This window comes from Panthera pardus, unplaced genomic scaffold (genome assembly GCF_024362965.1).
Source record: "Panthera pardus isolate Hobbes unplaced genomic scaffold, ASM2436296v1 HiC_scaffold_27, whole genome shotgun sequence".
NCBI classification, from domain to species: Eukaryota; Metazoa; Chordata; class Mammalia; order Carnivora; family Felidae; genus Panthera; species Panthera pardus.
Window position 1 is genome coordinate 90,993,965 of NW_026526843.1, and position 20,050 is coordinate 91,014,014.

The following is a 20,050-nucleotide window of genomic DNA, read 5'->3' on the forward strand; positions in this document are numbered from 1 at the left end:
CGTATATGATGAGTGAATTGCACACTGCTACCCTTCCCCTCGCTTGGGTCCCCAGATTCCATAAAGGCAAGTGACAAGACGTGGCATAATACACAAAAGGCGCGCTCCCCAAAATTAATGTTTACTGTTTTTGTTTTGTTTTGTTTTTGTTTTTGCAGGGTGGGCAGCTTTCTTTTCCCTTCCTTGTGGTTGTTTGTAAGACAAAAGGGGAGGGAGAGGTTAGGCCCTGCAGCCAGTCTCTGAAGGAATCACAGTCCCTGGTGGGAGGTCAGACTGAGGACAGCTACGGGGAGGAGGCCAGCTGGGGAATCTTTGTCCACCTGCAACAGCCCCTCCCGCGGTCCCCAGCCACTCCGGGGCCCAAGGAATGTCAGAGGAGAGATTCAAGTCTCCAGGGGAGGAGATAAAGAGGCCTCAAGATCTTTCAGCCTTGGAGCCAAACCCCAGGCTTTGTGATCAAAAGACAAATAAACAGCCATTCCCACTGGGTCTCTCAAACCTGCTGAGCGGCACAAATGTTTCCTCCTTATAAACAAGCTTACCTGAAGAAGGCGAAGAAAACCAGACCCTGAAATCCCACGCAGTTTTTGGCAGACCCCTTAGGAGAAACTGCTGCAGGCAGCTTATCAAGTGCCTTTCTCACATCGCTCTGAAATAAGATGTCAAAGTTGGAACATAAACCATGAACAAACAAAATCAGCCCGCTTCTTCATGCCAGCTGCCCCATCCTGACACGGGGAAGGTTGAAACAGAGCTGCAGAATTCGAAGCCACTGGAAAGATTTGAGAGAGGCCAGTGGGTGGGGAAGGTTAACAGGGAGAGGAAGCCACCAGTGGCCTCCTTTCGACAAATACTGGGCTCCATACCGCTGAACTGCACGTCCCCGGTGGGGGGGGGGGGTGGCTATTCCCACCGGTGTCCCTGGAGTTGTGTTTAGGGAGGTGTTGGTGCCAATCCAAGGCTGACAGCACCCTGTGGAGTGAGGCCAGATGAACACTGTAATGAGTGCCCACGGTGAGCCACCATTTGGGATATGCCACTGTCCAAACAGGGCACGTCCCTGTCCTGAAGCTTCCACCCTGATTAGTAAGTTCAGCCACATGCGAGTAGGTGATACATACCAGAGCAAGAATACATCCCGGAGAGGGGTGGAGAATGAGGGAGGCCTGCGGTTTTATAGTGGGGTGGTCAGGCCAGGCCTCACAGAGATGAAGTGACTTGTGAGCAAAGATGAGAAGGGGTGAAGGAGTGATCCCTTCCAGGAAGGGCTCTGAGGGTAGAGGGACCCAGGTAGAGGGGACAGTGGGTACAAATGTCCTGAGGTAGGAGCAGGCCTGGCAGAGGCAAAGTGCACCGTGGGCGTCAGTGGAGCTGAAATGGAAACATGAAGGGTGTCTCTGCGGACCCTGAGTGCCATAGAGAGTCACAGAACATGATAGCCAGCGCCCCAGCCACCTCATCAGCCTGCTCTGCTGGGCTGCGATCTCAATAGCCGCCTCTGGGGGATCTAGAGGATCCCTTGGTTCTCCATTAACTAACAACTAGTCCCTGATATGGTCCTGTTTAATTACCAACCAACTAGCGGTGAAGCCCCACCCCCTGACTTCCTGCAATCCAAACCCCCCAACGCTTCCATTTGTGGATGGAGACATCCTGGGGACAGACGAGTAGAAAGAGGGAGGGTGATTTGAAAGTGTCCCTCACCTTCCTAGGTCCCCTGCAAAAGGTGTCACCATACACTGAGTGATTCCATAAATGTGTGGCTGACACTTCCCCACCACCTTTCCTGCACAAAGAGTGGAGAAGCCTCTGGGAAGACTTAGTTGGGGCCCCGGGCTCATCCGATTTCGCTTGGAATCTCTTGCCCAAGCACCCAGGATTGATTCAGTGTCTATCATAGTTTTGTACTCCGTCCTGGCTCAAACAGTGATACAGTCAGGGTCTACCCTCCACAGGGTACGATGTGGTTCAGGGGTAGCCCAAGCATTCTGATGGCAAATTCTTGGCTCGACGCCCTGAGGATTTCCTTGGTCGGAACCTCTCTGTTTGGTTTTCCCCATTTATCAGCACAGGCCCTGCAACATGCAGTCAGAGCCTCTAAGCAGGGAGCAGGTCAGAAGGTCCGAGGCTATGGAGTGAGGGACCTGTGATGGGGCAGAATGCTCCACGGTTCGGGGACCTGTTAAGCAGCATGTGGGGCGGCTGTATGGAGCCTGAAGACAGCAGGGCAGGCAGTCTGGAGGGAGAGATGGACATGACGTGGGGGAGAGCAAGGACAAACCGGAGTCCAGCTGGACCGATGGGAGCCTTCTCAGTTTCTCGCAGCCTCCAACTTCACCGATGCAGGGGACATGCAGGCCAGGTGGGTGCCCTCCCGCGCGCGGCGGCACGCCCACAGCCCCGGCGCTCTGAGAAGCTGAGTGGGGAGCCGTGGGGGCGCTGGAGGGGCTGCGGGCCCGGCCGCCACCCTCACCAACGTGGCGAGAGAGCGGACGGTGACACGCGTGAGCTGCGACGGCCCCTGCCCGACTCCGATGGTCGGACCGTGAAAATGGCGGCTCCTTCGCTTCCGCCTTCCAAATCTCGCACGAACGTCTCCTGTGGCCAATCCTGACCACAGAGGGAAAAGACAAGAATTCTGTGAAACATAGTTCCGGCTCAGCTACTAGAGTACAAAGCCAGCCACGGTGACTTTGACCTCTGGCCTCAGCTCCCTCACTCCCAGCACCTAGGGAGCATCTATGTTACAGTATCAGATTCTTTTCTCCCGTCACTGGACGAGGTGCCAAGAGAGCCCGGATGCGATTCCAACATCGGGAGTCCCCACAGGCAGGAAAGGAAGGCACGGGCTCCAGGCCTTGTGTGCCCTTTGGTCATTCTCCCAATCACAAAACCCAAACAAGCCGAGGTCTCAGCCTCAATCCTCAGAGGAACTCCACGGTCTATGGGCACACACTGTCTCATTTGCCACCTTATCGTAGATCTGTAGGAGTGAGACATTATCATCTGTCTTCCCAGGTAGTGAACCTCAGATCCAACATGCTGCTGGACTCACACCAGTCACCTGCTGAGGTGGTGGCAGCAGGTGACAAAGCCCCCGCTCTGTCTCTAGTAATCAGGCTGAGAAGTCCCAGAAACTTGCAGAAAGATTTTTAGGCTGCACACAGTTCAATTAACAATCTGGACCCAAACATTTTCTCTAGGAGTTCAGCTTCCAGGTGATTCCAGAAAACTCCAACAGAACCTAATGAAAGTCCCTCTCAGTAAATAGATGTGAGCACTGTAACCCACGAAGAGCTCTCTGAAAAATATGCTCTTTGCAGACTCTGTTCTTAGGTACCGCAGGGAGTGGGAGGAGACCCATACACAAGAAAGACAAAGAGATATAATTGCAGGAAAGAAATTGAAAAAAAATAAAGCGTATAGAAAGACTCATTTGTGACCAAAGAAATGAAGAGGGGTAAAAACACAGCAGTTAAACAGAAGGGGGGCTGGATGGGTCTTCTGTGAAATTCCTTGAGTTTAGGAGATCATCAACAAAATGTAAAGCTAGAGGCTCCCATGTCAGCACATGTGAAGTGCAAAGAAAGGAAGGGAAGGAAAACACCAGAGGGAATGCCCTAATTCAGAGTACCTCTTAAGAGAACAAACTTTTATTTATTGTGGGACAGAGTTGCTATAACACTGAATGAGGCTAGTGTCCTGAAGGCTTGTGCCTTGTGAGATGTATGTCTGCAGGGAGAGGAAAAGTCACTTTCCCTCTACCCTTCTAGGTTCTTGGTCGAGATCTCCCTGTAATGAAAGACTAACAGGAGAAAGACAAGTAGATGTTTAATAACATGCATGCCTCCTGTAGACATGGGAGAGACCCAGGAAAACTGAGTAACTCCAAAATGGCCCAAGCCACCCCCTTAAATACCATCTCCAGCTAAAGACAAAAGATGTTGGGGGAGGGGGAGGCCAGTCATGGGAGGTTATCATCGAGAAAAGCGCACTAGTCAAGAGTAAGGTTGTTAAGCAGATTCAGGTCATTGCCTTCTCCACTGAACAGGGTTTCTAGAAACGTGTCATCCTTCACTTCCTGGTACAGAGAGGGAGATACCCTTACAAACGGAGAGTTCCCTTATATGCATAATTTTCTCCTCCAAAAGGGTAACTTCTACTCAGTTTTCAGAGTTTTTCCCATCTTTGCTGTTCCTTAAAGATAACTAGCCTAAAGTAATCCTTATGCCAAAGAGGCGTAGTTTGGGGTGACAAATTCTGGCTCCCCTTCAGCTGGAGCATGTGTATGTCTCTAGTGGAGCAAGGCTGTTTGGATCTCAGCCAGGGAGCCTCCAAGGTGCAAAGGCCGGCCAGCAGGAGAGGCCGGCCAGCAGGAGGGGCCGGCATGGCTGTAATGGTCTGACCTGCGGAAGAGGAGACGTCGAAGGCTTAAAAGTGGCAAAGGACTTATGTCCACACAAAAACCTGCACGTGGATGTTTATAGCAGCGTTCTTCACACTTGCCAAAGCTTGGAAGCAACCAAGGTGTCTTTGGTAGGTGAATGGATAAATCAACCATGGTCCATGCAGACGATGGAATATGATTCAGCACTAAAAAGAAATGAGCTATCAAACCATGAGAAGACACGTAGGAACCTTCGAGGCATGTTACTAAGTGAAAGAAGTCAATCTGAAAAGGCTACATACTGCATGATCTCAACCACAGGGCATTCTGGGAAAGGCAGAACTCTGGCCACAGTGAAAAAAATCAGTGGGTTCTGGACAGCTGGGGAGGTATGGGAGGGAAGCACAGGTGAAATACAGAAGATTTTTAGGGCAGTGAAAACAAATGCGTAATATTATGATGGCGGATACATGTCACTGTACATTTGTCCAAACCCATAGAATGTCCAACAGCAAGGGTGAACCCTATGTAATCTATGGACTCCAGGTAATAATGATGTGTCTGCGTAGGTCATCAGTTGTAACAAGTGCACACTCTGCTGGGGATGTTGATAAGGAGGAGGCTGTCCAGGTGTTGGGGCAGGGGGTATTTGTGAAATTGCTGTAGCTTCCTCTCCATTTTGCCGTGAATCTAAAACCGCTCTAAAAAAACTACAGTCTCTTAGGGCACCTGGGTGGCTCAGTCGGTTGAGCGTCTGACTTTGGCTCAGGTCATGATCTCACGGTTCACGGGTTCGAGCCCCGCGTCGGGCTCTGGGCTGACAGCTCAGAGCCTGGAGCCCGCTTCGGATTCTGTGCCTCCCTCTCTCTGCCCCTCCCTGCCCCACTCTCTCTCTCAAATAAATGAACATTAATTTTTTTTAAATTACACTCTTTTTAAAAATGTGAGAGAGGAAACTGAATCTGGGGTTTCTTAATGTTTGGCATATCAAAAATGAAAGTTTAGAGGGGCACCTGGGTGGCTCAGTTGGTTGAACATCTGACTCTAGATTTTGGCTCAGGTGATGATCTCGTGGTTCGTGAGATCGAGCCCCACACTGGGCTCTGTGCTGACCACGTGGAGCCGGCTTGGGATTCTCTCTCCCCCTCTCTCTGCCCCTCCCCTGCTTGCACTGTCTCTCTAAACAAACAAACAAACAAACAAACAAACAAACATTTTTTAAAAATGAAAGTTTAGAGACTATATCACATTTTGGTTAGTCAATCACAGCATGCTTCCCGAATTCTCATCCACTGGTCAGTTCAGTGCAAACATAGCACAGGTCTCCCATTATTGTGCAGGTACAAAAGTTGGGCCCAGGGATCTCTAGGGGCAGGAATGACCCAAAGTAGAATTTAGCTTGCAATATCTTTGTCTAGTGCAGGGGCTGGCAAACTTTCTCTGTAAAGGGCCAGATAGTAAATATTTTTGGCTTTGCGGGCCACACAGTCTCTGCTTCAACTACTCAGCTCTGCCGCTGTAGCGTGGATGTGCCCAATAAAACTTTATTCACAAAAACAGGCACAGGCTGGACTTGCCCTGTGGGCCGTAATTTTCTGGTCTGGCACTTTCCTAGAAAGTTGGGCTTGCCTATGCTCAAACTATGGGCAAACCGAGCATTGACATTATGCATCACGTATCAATCATACGAGTCCTCACACAGAGAAGGAGGAATTAAGGAAAACAGTGACAAAAGAGAAGAAAGGAAGCCGATTTCTGTTTTATAAGCCAGCGGGAGAAGAATGCAGAGAAGAGCCAGGAGGAGGGAACAGGAAGAACACGTCTTGCCGGGGTAGGACACGCTTGGAGGAGCACAAGACAAACAGAGAACACAAGACCAGAGCCCAAGGGACTCGGGCTCCGGGCCTTGTGTGCCCTTCTGTCATTCTGCCCAGTCACCAAACCCTCACAATCTAGAGCCAGGCAGGAAAGGAAGGCATGGCAGAGCCGAGGCGAGGCAGCGGTGGGAGTGGGCGAGGGTGGGGATGACGGCCACTCTGGGGGTGTCTCTCCATGAGGACAGATCCCTATCTTCTTCCTACAGCACATTATGCCGAAAAACATAGCTAAACTTGAGCTTAAATAAACAATTTAATCAGCAGCCCAGTTTCCTTTTATCACCCAATCTCCCGGCTAGACGGACTAATTATTTTCTATCTCCTAACCGCTGGACTGTTAAGTATCATCCGAAGCAAACAGAATACCAGGCATTGCTGAATGCCATTGCGGCCCGAGCCCTTCACTAACGTGATTCCCACGGTGGCTGCGTTTTTAAAGACCTTGCGACTAAATAAACACGGCACTCGGAACGACTGCTGGAAAGAAGTACTTTGTCATGTGGGAGGAAGAGACAGCTTTTTCATCAAAAATGGGGCCAGTGTTCTGATCGTTAACAAAAAGAATGATATGTGGGTCAGATTAGGAGCAATACCGTCACCCCTTCAAATAGGGAGAACATCTCTAGACTGCACCCGATGAGCAACGCATTAGAACTCTCTCGGCCTTACTTCCCCACCTGTAAAATGGAGCTAGCGATGTTTACCACATGTAGGTAGGTGCCCTGCAGAGTAAATCAGATAATGTAGGTAGCCCAGCTCTCAGCATGTAGTGGGTGCTTTCTAAATAGGAGGTAACTTGGTATTATCAATGACTGATAACAGAACTCAATTCTTACACAAAGATCACTCCAATTCGGGGTGAGAATCGCGGTCCTTAAAAAAGATGCTTTTCTTTCTCTTTATCAACCTTCCCGTTGTGTGTACCTTCTACAGAGAAGCTCCCAATGGGCTCCCAGCTGGTATAGACATCATTCACATTCGAGAAAAGGCACTGTGGTGGACCCCGCCCCTCGGCCGCCATCCCGCCTCTGAGGCAGTGTGGAATTACGGAAGGAGATAGGAGTCAAGATAAGTCAAGACTGTAAAGCCTTCTGGGTAATCAGACAATGCCATCTACTGAATCACAGGTTTCTTTTGGCAGGTATACAGAGGAAACACCCTTCCTGTCGCTGCGGCCCTTCCCAAATCCACTGCCTCTCCGGGCCCGGGCTCCAGCCTCCCTGCAGGCCAAAGTCCCTCGCACACCGATAGCTCTCACACACAGTCCACCCATGCGGCTGGCAGAGACGGGAATGACTTACCTCACAACCAAGGCCTCTTCTGGCCCCAGAACCCCTGGCTGTCCGGCCCCACGGCCCCTCTGTAGTCTCGTCAGGACTCACAGGAACTCGGGCAGCTGCCTCCCAGCTGTTCCCTGTGACCTTAACCTCGGCCCCCTTCATTCCATCTTCTGCACGTGGCCAGGAGGCTTGTTCCAATGACCCAGATCTGCTCCTGACACCGCCCTGCTCAACAGCCAGGACATGTAGAACAAAGTTCACACTCCTTAGCAGGATCTCGAAGGCCTGTCCCTACCTGGCGCCAGCCTACCGTGGCAGCCTCACCTTCGGGCCCGTGCCCGTGCCGCCCTCTCTGCTCGCGTGCCGCCCACCTCCATCTTGAGCTTGTCCAACTTCCAACCTCACCTGTCAACCTCTGGCTCAAACGCTACCCTGTTTTTGACACCCCCACTTCGGACAGTACCGATCGCCCCCTCTTGTTGATTCCAGAGTGTACGTCACTCTGTTCTAGCACTTTCCAAACATTAGTATAACTAGTTGCAGGTGGTTTGTGTTTGGCTTGTAGCCTCAATAAGGGCATGAGCTACAGCTTATTCGTTTGGGTATCTGTAACACTCGACACATTACCCCACATGGGGTAGCCTGTGTGCTTTACTACTAGAATAGAATAAATTCAGAGAACAAATCCCATGGGTGTGGCAGGGGAGGAGTGGCCGATGCAGGCGAGACGCTAGAAGTCCAGAGGCGCCCTCAAGGGATTCTCTCCCAATTCCTTCATTAATGGTTTTATATTTTTTCGTAGGATCGCCTCTGGAGAATTAGCCAACCTTCTCGGCTACTCCCCTTTCCACCAAATCGCTGACCATCTCTGTTCTCAGAGCCGTGGGTCATCCCGTATTTATGATCTTAAACCATAGTTACAACCCTTCCCTTGACCATTTTTTACTCAGCAGCCACGAAGCTCACGAGGCCCTGTCTTTTTAGCCTTTGCCTTGCCAGCCCTCTCGACCCTCCGCCATATGTGACCGCCTTATTATCAATAGTTTGCGTACGTGAGGTCAAGAGACTCCCCATTTCAGTACAAGAATTTTCTGAAGGCTCATAATCACAGCTTCCTGTGTAACCCTTTCTGCTCTTCCTTGCCCCGAAGCCCAAGGGTAAGTTCCACACTCCTCGGCAGGGGACATAAGCTTTTCCACATCCTTACTTTGTCCCCTGCGACCCCTACCTCCACCTTCTCTTCTCACCGCTGCCACCCACCTCTGGCTGGGACCACCCTGAGCTTCACTGCTGTCCTGGGAGCAGGCCAGGCTCTACTGTGATGCTTGGCTCTCCGGCACACCGTTCCTGGAATGCTCCTCCTTCCTCCTCCATCTGGTGAACTTCTAGCCATTTTTCAAGGTCCATTTCAGCTGTTGCCTCTTCGGACGCAGAGGCATCTTCCCTGCCAATACTCTTCCCTCCTGCGTGGAAAAGCACTAGGGGTATGTTTTCATGATGCCATTCTCCCTACCTCTGTTTTTTTTTCTTTTCTATATTTTAAATTTAATTTTCAGATATCAAGTGCCATCATCAGATTACTCATAATTACTGGGGAGTGACTTTCTCTTGTCATTAGTTCATGCACGTTCCATGAGCACCAGCAAAGCTGCTACCCAAAACAAAAGCCAGGACCCTGATCATGGCCTATGCATCGTTCCCCACCCCCATTAACCTAGGCCTTTGACTCCCCATTTGACATAGTTTCTCACGCTTTTGAATCATTTATCCAGCATCCCAATTCTTCCCTTTTTATATAGCTTTACTGCGGCTATATACATTCTCTGAAAATTAAAATATTTTAGTTGTTTCTAACTTCAACAAAAAAGAACATTCTGCGTGTAATCTTTCGGAGCTTATATTTTCAGATTTTGTATGGCTAAGATTCATCCAAATTCTCCTACATAACTGTCATTCATTTAGACTCCTGTGTGATTTTCCACTGTGTGTGTATACCACAATTTATTCTTCCACTTGCCTTTTGGTGGGCATTTGGCTTGGTATAGGGTTTCCAGATTTAGCAAGTGAAAAATACAGAACGCCCAGTTAAATTTGACTTTTAGATAATTTTTTTAGTATAAGTATGCCCCATGAAATATTTGAGACATGCTTATCACCAACATATTCATTGTCCAAAATTCAAATTGACCTGGGTATCCTATATTTTATCTGGCAGCCCTACTTGGGAAACAAAGCTGCTATGAACATTTCTTTTTTTTAATTTTTTTTTTTATTTTTATTTTTGAGAGAGAGAGAGCGCGCGAGCATGAGTGGGGAAGGGGCAGAGAGAGAGGGAGACACGGAATCCGAAGCAGGCTCCAGGCTCTGAGTTGTTAGCACAGAGCCCGACGTGGGGCTGGAACTCACTAACTGCAAGATCGTGACCTGAGCCAAAGTCAGACGCTCAAGTGACTGAGCCACCCAGGTGCCCCTGCTCTGAACAGTTTTGTACATGTCTCCCATTGGACGTGTCGAGGTTTCTCTTGGGTCTACACCTAGGTATGAGCATCTCAACTTAGCGGGTAACACCAAACCGCTTTCTTAAATGGCAGCTCTCAATTCTTAAGCCCCATCTCCTATTTTAAGATTCGAAAAAGGGTCAGAGTGTGGGAAGACAGGATTGTATGTGAGGAGATGGGTGAAGAGCCGTAGCTCCACAGTGAAGGCCACCTTCTCTTCCTTTTAAGGCAGAGGTTGGGGTTGTTATCCCCAAGCCTGGTGAGGGGCCTTCAAGATGCTTTGCAAAATGTTCCCTGCAGGTGGGAGCCCCTGGGCACTTCACCTATGGCCCTGAATGCTAAAGCAGGCTGTGGGCTGGGTTTTGCCTCCAGCCTGGGGCCATGGAGCGGGGAGAAAAAGGCCCTTAAGGGCTTTCATGGCCAAGTCCGTAGAGACTAGCACTTTGGGGTGATCCTGGACTCCCAGAGTATGCTGGGACAAGAGATGGAGAACTGTGACCCACAGGCCCGAAATAGCCACAGACGAGAGAGAGCTGACGTGGAGCCAATATGGGTCCTGAGCAGCAGTGCAAAAGGCAATCTCAGCTCAAAGAGGCCGGAGGGGATCCCGCCAGATTTCTCCAGATTTCTAGCTCAGGAGCAGGCCTCGGCCACCGCTCTTAATGGTGACATAGCAGCCCAAGGTCAAAAGAACTGGAGAGAGGTCTCCGGCCGTGACAACGTCTGAAGGGCCCAAGAGAACCCCTCAGGAGGGAAAGAGCTGGCTTTCTTCATCTCCCATGCCCAGCCAGAGACACCAGCTAGGACCCCAGCCCTGACCATCTGAAAAGGAGACCCAGGAAGAGCAATGCCACCGCCAAGGGGGAGCTGTCTGCTTCCTGGCCTCTCCTCCCTCTCCCGCTGCCAACAGTAGCTGCGGCGAAAAGGCCTCCAACAAATGGAGGCAGTGAGCAGGGGTAGAGGAGAGGTTCCACTCCCCAGCCTCTCTGCCTATAGGAGGCCTGAGGTGCGCAGGGGAAAAATGTAATGTCAAGCCAGGCTTGGAGTTTTGACTTTTACATCGTGGATGGGACATTGAAATTGCTCACTTGTGAATCGAAGTGATGGTAACAATCTATTACCTAGCAATAAATAGAAATAAGACCTGGTCAGTTTGCGTCCAGCTTTTGGGGAAGATTACCCTCCCTGAATCAAGTCAAGCAATCAAGTGCTGCTTTGTCCACGGCAGAGGCCATGCTTGTCTGCACACTGGTTACACAGGCATGTCCTGCCCCATGCATGTTCACCTCCCACGTGCATTCAGTCACATCCAGCCAACCACACTGGCCTTCCAACCAACCAACAGGGCAAAGGGTTTCCTTCCCTCCCAGCGTCCTCTGGGCTTTCCTTCCGCTTTTCACTTCTCTCTCCCTCTCTCTCCTATTCCCTTTTCACCTCTCTCTGTAGAGCCTGCGGCACTTGGATACTCTTGGCGTCTGGGTCCTTCTCCAAATCCCAGGATCCTGGTCCTTACTTTATAAGGAAAGCAGGTAGTCGGGGAATAGGAGGCTGGCCTGGGAGGCGATAGAATCTAAAAGGTCCCACAGGCTGTGAGTATCCTGGTAACAAGTAGGCTATCACGGATAAGGGTTTGGAAGGAGACGGCCATCCTGCTGGATCCTGAGCCCTTCAAGAATAGAAACCATGTCTTATTTGCTGCAGGGGCTCTAGCAGCAAGCACAGTGCCCAGAGCACAGTAGCCCTTAACCTAAGTTTGTTGGAAGGATGAGCAAGTGAATGAATAAATGAACGGGCAAATGGACTTAGTAAAAGGCACAGGGATCAGCATTTGCACTCCTCTATTTCAAGTTTTATCCCCAACAAGAAGCGAAAAGGGCTGGATATAGCAAATTTGCGGCAACCAGAGCTGGGAGGAATCCGTAACGTACTAGATGACAGAATCAGGACGCAAGATCTCAATTGGATGGATGGACAGAATGGGTGAAAGAAACAAGATGAAATTCAATAAAGATCAATGTAAACATCTGCACTGGATTCGAGGGGTCAATGCCCCAGTTCGGGAAATTCATCTCCCCTTGAAAATCCCCTGGAAAAGTTTTTTTATTCAATACGAATCAACAGCAAGACATGGCTGCCAACGTAGACATTCAGAATCAGGCTTGGACAGGCCATATCAGAGAAGGCTAGGCAAAGGAGGACATTGGTAAACTAGAGCATGTCAGAGCCTGATGACCAGGAAGGTGAGGGATCTGGAACCTTTAGTATATAAGAAATAGTTGAAGAAAGGGGACATTTGTGCCTGGAGATAAGAAACAGGGAGTCACGAGAGTAGCTTTAAATTGGTTGAAGAGCCATACTATAGATGAGGAGTTAGTTTTAGAAGGCAGCACCACAGCAGAAATTACGGATAGGTAATGTGTAGCTGAGGATATTTAAGGACCCTCTCTTGGAACATCACAGCTACCAAATAGGCCACTTTATGAGGCAGGAGCACTCCTACTCACCTTAGGAAGCCCAAAAGAAGCTCAAGAATGATCTCCAAGGGTCAGTGCAGGCCCTGGCCTCTGAAGTCCCTTATGGTCCTGATATGCTATGATTCCACCTTAGGTTAATTCGGTACAGCCTGTCTGAATTCAGGAAGCCGGTGAATTACAGAATGAAGTTTTGGCATATACAGATACCAGCTGTATCTGAAGCCAAGGAAGGAGCATGACCTGATGAAAGGCTTTGGGGGCCAGATACAATGGAGATGAGCCAGGACCAAAATTAGTTAGGTGCCACTAAGTTTGCAAGGCTGATTTAGAACCTAACATTCAAAGGACACTCATAATCAGTTCCAATAAGAACAAACAGCATTCATCAAGCACTAATAATAGGCAGGTCCCAAAGGTTCCTGTCTCTTGGAATTAAAAGCCAAATAACTCAAGTCCTCTAGGGTCAGAAGCAGGTGAACTCAGAGTTCAAGAGGAGGGGCCGTGGGACTAAATCAGAACCCAAATACCTTCAGATGGTTTTGTTCCACCAAATATGAAAAACATACTTGGAATCTTGGGTTTTAAACCTTAAAGGAGACTGGTTTTCTGTGGGGCATCCCCTAAGCGCTTGTTAGAAATGCAGAGTCTCGGGGCACCTGGGCGGCTCAGTCGGTTAAGCGCCGTAATTTGGCTCAGGTCATGATCTTGCAGTTCACCGGTTCAAGCCCCGCGTCGGGCTCTGCACTGCCAGTGTGGAGCCTGCTTGGGATTCTCTCCCTCTTCCTCGCTCTCTGCCCCTCCCCCACTCATGCTTTTTCTCGCTCTCTCTCAAAATAAATAAACTTAAAAAAAAAAAGAAATGCAGAGTCTTCAAGCCCCTCCCCAGACTTACTGAACCAGAACCTTCATTTGAAGGAGAGCCCCAGGTGGTTCACAGGTGCATTAGAATTTGACAATCAGTGTTCTATGCTAGAGTTGACCAAAAATGTTGTTTTGTTGCTGTCTTATGCTATCAATGGCCAGATCTCACCGCCCAACGTGGGACATGTGAACCGACGAGTATGAGCGTATTTATGAAGATGATAGGACAGGATACTTGGCACTAAGACCGTCCCATCTGCAAAATTGTTTCCTGTGATTACAGAAAGACCAACAATTGCTACCCAAGTGATCCCATGCTGAGTCGAGCAGCTGGGTTTAGCCTGAAGCAAAGAGAACTTGTACCTCAGGACCCAGTGATGTCTGAGAGAATAGGAAAGCAAGTCTGATCCTTGGAATCCAATGATCCAGTGCTCCAGAACTTGCCAATCCGATGTTAAAGGCTGGAGTAATTAGGGCAGCTAGGATGAGCACATCGCCGTTCCTAACCTGTAGCTGCTCCCTCATTATTATCTATAGTACATGACCCCGTGCCCTACCCTGGCATTTAGTGCTATTTTAGAAGGGGTTGTGTAAGAAGCCTACTCCAGGTGTACTGTAAAGGGTCCCTGGTGTGTGGCCTGGAAGGGAACTAGGATGAACGAAGGGAATTTGAAGTTTTTGTAATGAAATGCCTTGAAACCTTTTTTTTTTTTTTTTTGCACTGCCCAAGTGTTACATTGTCCTTTTTAGTGTGAGAAACAACCCAAGAAACCAAGATAAATGCGGAAACATCAAGGCTTAAAATGAAGGATCGTCTGGCCTTGGGTGAATCAGAAAATCCATGATTTTAATTCACATCTAACCGTAAGGAGCAATGAAACGGCCTTTTGATTTGTTCCAGTTTTAAGACCAAATCCAAACATCTTATCTAATAAGGACGCTCAAGACCATTACTCATCCCGTAATATTCCTCCTCTGAAAATCCCAGAAAGGGCTTTCTTTAGACCAACACTTAAACAGAGTTTGGCCTCCCAACATTCATGGGTCAGCCCTACAACCAGGTGCAAGTGGACTCAGCGGGCGAAGCCCAAGATCTCCAAACACAAACCTTGAAATCTCTCCAACGAAGCCCAGGAAGGAATAGTAGCTCTCTCTGTGTTTCTTATTTACACATTTCTTCCCCCTGCTCCACAAATCAGATGAGGGAAAAAAAAAGTCTTGTTTTGCCTTTGCGACAGGACAGTGAGCAGAAGGGGCACTGGGTGGCTGTGCCCTCTGCTTTGTGGGGCCACCTGTGTGACTGGCAGGCCTTGCCCGCAGGAATGAGCAAGTCTGGAAATCAGGGCAGGATGGCCGGTGAGCAGGTGGCTGGGGGATTGCAGGAGCCACGGGAGCCATGGAAGGTGCGGGCCTCCCCTCCACACCCTTCTCCAAATGCAGTCCTACGGTGGCATGTCTCCAACAACCAGGGAACACTTTTCACCCTTTTCAATAAGGAAGTCACATTTATTGGCCACGTTCCCCCGTCTCCACCCAGGGACTGAGGCTGCTCTTTAAACCCTGGCATTCCATGGGTCAGAAAAGGACCAGCCTGCCCCCAGGCAGAGGGCATCGATTGCCTGCCTTATCCACCAGGCCAGCCAAATAAACCAACAATATTTATTTAGCAGCGATTACGGAGTTGGTGCTGGGGAATGCCAAAACCAAATGTGCAACATTCCATCCCTGCCCTCGAGGTCACTCGACCTTTGTTGGGGGTGGGGACGGATAAGACACATTACCATGAAAACTAGCAATAACGAAGCAGTGGATACAAAATGCCAAGAGAGTTGGAAAAACAAAGAAGGACATTGTCATCGCATTGAGCTGAAGCGAAGGGCATTCTAACAGGAATGAGGCAGAAGGGTGCAGGGTGGTCAAGAGGTCTGTGAGCCTGAGGTCACGGCGGAGGGCATTCAGGGGTGGGCAGGGAAGGTGGGGGGCGGTTCGAGCGGGCTATCAGCCTGGGGGGGAGGGGTACAATTGAGCTGTAGTTGGGGACAGTGGCTGCAGTAGAGGCTTCTACTCTGAGCAGGACTCCTCCCTTGGCTTGTGGCCTGTTCCAGGGTAAGCCCTCTTCGAGGACAGGCAGAGCCATTCTGAGGAACGGCAGGATGGACCAGGTGCCCAACCTTGATTGTGGGAAGTCAGGATATTCCTCCAGCTCCGCCCTCTGCCCTGCTGGCCAGACTCTAGGTTAATGCCAAGGCCTTTGGAGTGTCCTCCTCCCACAGGGAGACGCAGGGCTAATAACCGCAAAGTCAAATCTATCACCAAAAAAATGCAGATATTTGTCATAGGGAGAGAGGGAAACATGCCAGGCAGTGCCACCTCCACAGCACGGTGGCTGAGGTCCCAGTAAATGTGACCTTCCAGTAGCTGGTGGCTGCTCAGCAGCTCGTCCATTCCTCTCAGGGTTCCCTCAGGTCTGTGCTCCTTTCTTCCTGCCTCCTGCCCAGCCTGCACAGCCCGGACTCTCTGGGGATGCCGGCGTTCCCACAGACTGAGAACATGAGCCATGGAGGCTGTCCCCTCCACCACCCTTTCCTGTGTGCTGACTTAACTCCGTGGTACCCACTCCTCCTCAGTCCCACCCCTAACCTCAGAGGACGAGTCAGCCTTCTTTGCTGGAAGATCCATTTCCTCAATTCCATTCAGTCCTTAACACTGGCTCTTGCCCCCCACCCTCACTCCACTGAAACATGGAGGCTGTCTTAGGGGCTCTTGGGTGGCTCAGTAGGTTGAGTGTCCAACTTCGGCTCAGGTCACGAGCTCGAGCCCTCCCCCCCCTCTCAAAAATAAATAAACATTTAAAAAAAATTTTTTTCAAACAGGGGCGCCTGGGTGGCTCAGTTGGTTGAGCGTCCAAGTTCAGCTCAGGTCATGATCTCGCGGTCCCTGAGTTTGAGCCCCGCGTCGGGCCCTGTGCTGACAGCTCAGAGCCTGGAGCCTGCTTCGGATTCTGTGTCTCCCTCTCTCTCTGCCCCTTCCCTGTTCATGCTCTGTCTCTCTCTCTCAAAAATAAACAAACATTTAAGAAAGAAAGAAAGAAAGAAAGAAAGAAAGAAAGAAAGAAAGAAAGAAAGAAAGATGCTATCTTTAAGATCACCAATCACCTCCTGGTTTCCAAATCTAGTGAAAACTTTTCCCTCCTTACCTGCTGTATCTCACACTACTCACACTGCCATTTCACTGCTTCTTGAATCTCTCCATTCCATCCCCTTGGTCTCGGTGTTTCCTGGTTCTCCTTCTGCCTCACTGACTATCCCATCAGTGACCCCCCCTAGGGAACCAAGTGTCCTCTCCTTCCAGAAACTTCCATATCACGCTATGCTGAGTTATACGACTCTTCTCTGGGCTCCCTTAACAATCTGGCCCTTACCAAATTATATCAAAATTATCTGTTTGTGTGTGTGTATTTCCCTATTAAGCAAGAAGTCCCCAGAGAGAAGTGGCTATGTCGATTCATCGTCATGCCCCCAGTACCTATCACAGAATACAGTGTCCACATGTATGCAACAAAATTTGTTCAACTGGCTTGGAACCTAGGCCAAAGGCAAACTACACCGATTTCCAGCTTCACAATTTCTTCAGGATTTCATTTCCAAGTACCCATGTTCTTTCTCTTTTACTCAGAGGCCCATATTCTAGATGAGCAGCCCTCCAGAGAGTGGCGGTTAGAGCTCCACATTCAGTGGAGAAGCTCCAAACCCAATTTCTCAAGGTCTTTCTTAATCTACCTTCTTACATTTTGGTCACCATGTTTCTGAAGTCTTCCACTGATCTGGCCTTGTGTCCATTTGCAGGCACTCGGTTCTTGCTGAACAGAATTTGGCAATCAATTCTGCAAACATCCCGTCTACTAGCCAGTTCTAGAATGCCAATGTTGTTTTGTAGGGGACTCTGTAAATATAAACATGGAGTCCCCTAATTGGTTCTCCTTTTATATATTTGTAGCAATAGTGGCCATCATGTAGACTGACTTTACACACATTTTTTCTAGGTTTTTACAGAGTATCCTACAAAACAACATTGGCATTCTAGAACCCCATGAGCCCACACTACAATCATTATTAAAGGAGAGATGGTATGTTATCGGTATGTGGAATCTCTAATCTAACATGCTTTGCGTTGTTGACCTCAGCCTGTCTACACAGCTCCAATATTTAGAAAGGAATTCCTTCCCTTCCCTAGATTGTCCTTATTTCTACTTAGTGACTCTGACTTTGGATTCTGATCCTGGTCTGATTGATTTCTTATCCAAGGGTGTAGACCCTGGCAGTGTTCTTTGGATGTGCTTCCTTTCTTTCCAATTTCTTGGCTACTTGTCCTGGCTCCTGCCCCATTGGCTCTGACCCAGGATTACTCTTCCAGTCCTTTAAGAAAAAGCCATACATCAGTCACTTCAGATAGCTCCTTCCTTCCTCCCCCATGTGTCCACAAAGGCTTTCTCACAACCCTTCCCATTCTCTCAGCCCTGTAAGAAACTCAGCTTCAGGGATGACCATGGATTTGTAGCCTCCCCCAATCACCTCCTTCTAGCAGGTCCAGATCACAAGGGATAGGCCATATTGAATCTATAAAACTCCTGCAGCCCACTGGGTACTTGAGACAATGTACTGCAGATTGGTGTTAGTCACGGTGCATGAAATGGTGGGAAACACCCTGAATGGGATTAAGACTTTACCACTTAATTCAAGGTGAGCCCTTGAACAAGCCATTCTATTCTTTTGACTTAGATGATCTCTGAGGTTCCCTCAAGATCTACTGGTTGAGGTTCCTGGTTCAAGCGGTTCCTCCAGGGCTATGAGAACCTGATTCACTGCTGTCACTGCATTCTCTACTATCCCTTGAAGACTATCAAGTCACTTAACTGTCCAACAGAGGCCTCCAATGCCCCAGGGATATCACTCACAGTAGCCTTCTAACAAGAGCTCACTCTGCTTCAGTTTAATTCAAAGATCACCGAAGTTGAGGGAGAGGGCAACCAACAGAGTGGCCAGCCAGGTCTCTGATGCTCTGCAGACCCCAACTAAAACAGATATACTACATGCACGTGTTTATGGCTTCTGGGTGTTTGAATCCACAGGACCATTACCTCTTTCAGCTGAAACCAGGCCCCTTGGAACATCTCTCTGGGCATGGTTATCCAGAGATTCCTATTACCTTTCTCTTTCTGCGTTTCATCAGCAGGGCCATGGCCAGGACTTGGGCCACACTCACAGTCTGAACTCATCCACATATTCACTGTCTGGAACAGGAGTTGGCAACCTTTTTCTGTAAAGAGCTAGATAGTGAATGTTTTTGGCTTTGCAGGCCCATACAGTCTCTGCCAACCACAAAGCAAACCATATATTAGCAAATAAACGTGGTTGTGCTCTAATAAAACTTTATTTACAAAAAATAAGTCAGGGGCCAGATTTGGCCTGAGGGCTGTCATCGGTCTATCCCTACTCTGGCACTACCCATCACCAGCTGGAACTGGTTTTCCAGCTCTTCAGTAGAGGCACCTGACCTTTGGAACTAAGCTGGATCCCTTTGTGGCTGTCCCTTTTGTTTGTATAATCTTGCATGGCTGGCTGGATCATTAACAGTGACATACATGGTTAAGTTAGGACACAATCTGCCTGAAGACATGTAAGGTCAACTAGTACCGTGGTCCCATACATCGACTGACCTTTTATTTGGCATGTCAACAGATCACAGCTACTCTTGACCACCATTTGCCAAGGGCATTCTCCCCGAAGGCAACATTTTCGGGGACTAGGGCACTGCAGTGCTACCCAAACTGTACCCAAAGTACATTGCTGTGAGGCTGAATTTCAGCAGCGACCTAAGTGACTCCAGTTCCAGATGGCCACCATATGTCCTAGTACACGTGTGCTAGAGAAAGTTTCTATTTCCCCACCCTGCTTCCATCTCTGGTCCCCAGAGCAGCCCAGGCCGCAGGCTTTCTGTGCTTTGTGCAATATGATGCTGAGATCAGTTCAGAGCTGAGAGGGGTGGGAGTAGGACAGTATCATGGAAGGAGCACAGATTTTAGAGCCAGAGCAACCTGGGTCCATATTCGAGCTCAGCTCCCAATTTCAGGTCTTCACAGGTCACAGGGGAATGGTAATGCTAGTGCCTACTTTACAGGACTTTGGGGAAGATGAGGTAACACGAAGGGTGTGAGTATTTTAGGAAGGACAATTTAGTTAGTATTGTTGTTACTTACTCAGGTGGTGACAAGCCCAGCCCCTCCCTGCTCCCCACTATCATTGTTCAGGGATGTTTCCTAACTGTCACACAGAGAAAGTTGGAAAGGAAGAGTCTCTAGCTGAGACATGCCTGTCAAATGACCTCTTGGCACAAACCCCGAGCCCCTTCCATATAATGCCAAAAATAGAACCTCACCCCTATGCCTAGTACTTTGAGAGACGTTATGTGTAAGTGTCTTCTCAAACATCATCTCATTTATTCTGGCCACAGCCCTTTAAGGAAAGCAGAATGGGTACTACCATACCCATTTTCCAGATAAGAAAACTGAGGGGGAAGAGCCACTAGAAGAATACCCAGAACGCACCCATCTGTTTGCTTTCCATAAAGTTATGAACCTTTCCTTTCACACAAGAAAAGGCCCGATGGAATTTCT

At 49.1% G+C, this 20,050-nt stretch overlaps 1 long non-coding RNA gene across 4 annotated transcripts in view; it reads right to left on the reverse strand.

Annotated features, from left to right (window-relative positions):
• The window catches only part of LOC109248013 (uncharacterized), a 220,984-nt gene that overhangs the window by 31,435 nt on the left and 169,499 nt on the right, over positions 1-20,050 (reverse strand). For 3 of the 4 annotated variants that reach the window (XR_002071902.2, XR_002071901.2, XR_008418302.1), the window contains one exon: positions 543-649. This is a non-coding gene — a long non-coding RNA (uncharacterized LOC109248013). Of the gene's footprint in view, positions 1-542; positions 650-7,565; positions 7,779-20,050 lie in introns of those variants that run through there. The other variant, XR_008418301.1, reaches the window with a different exon arrangement.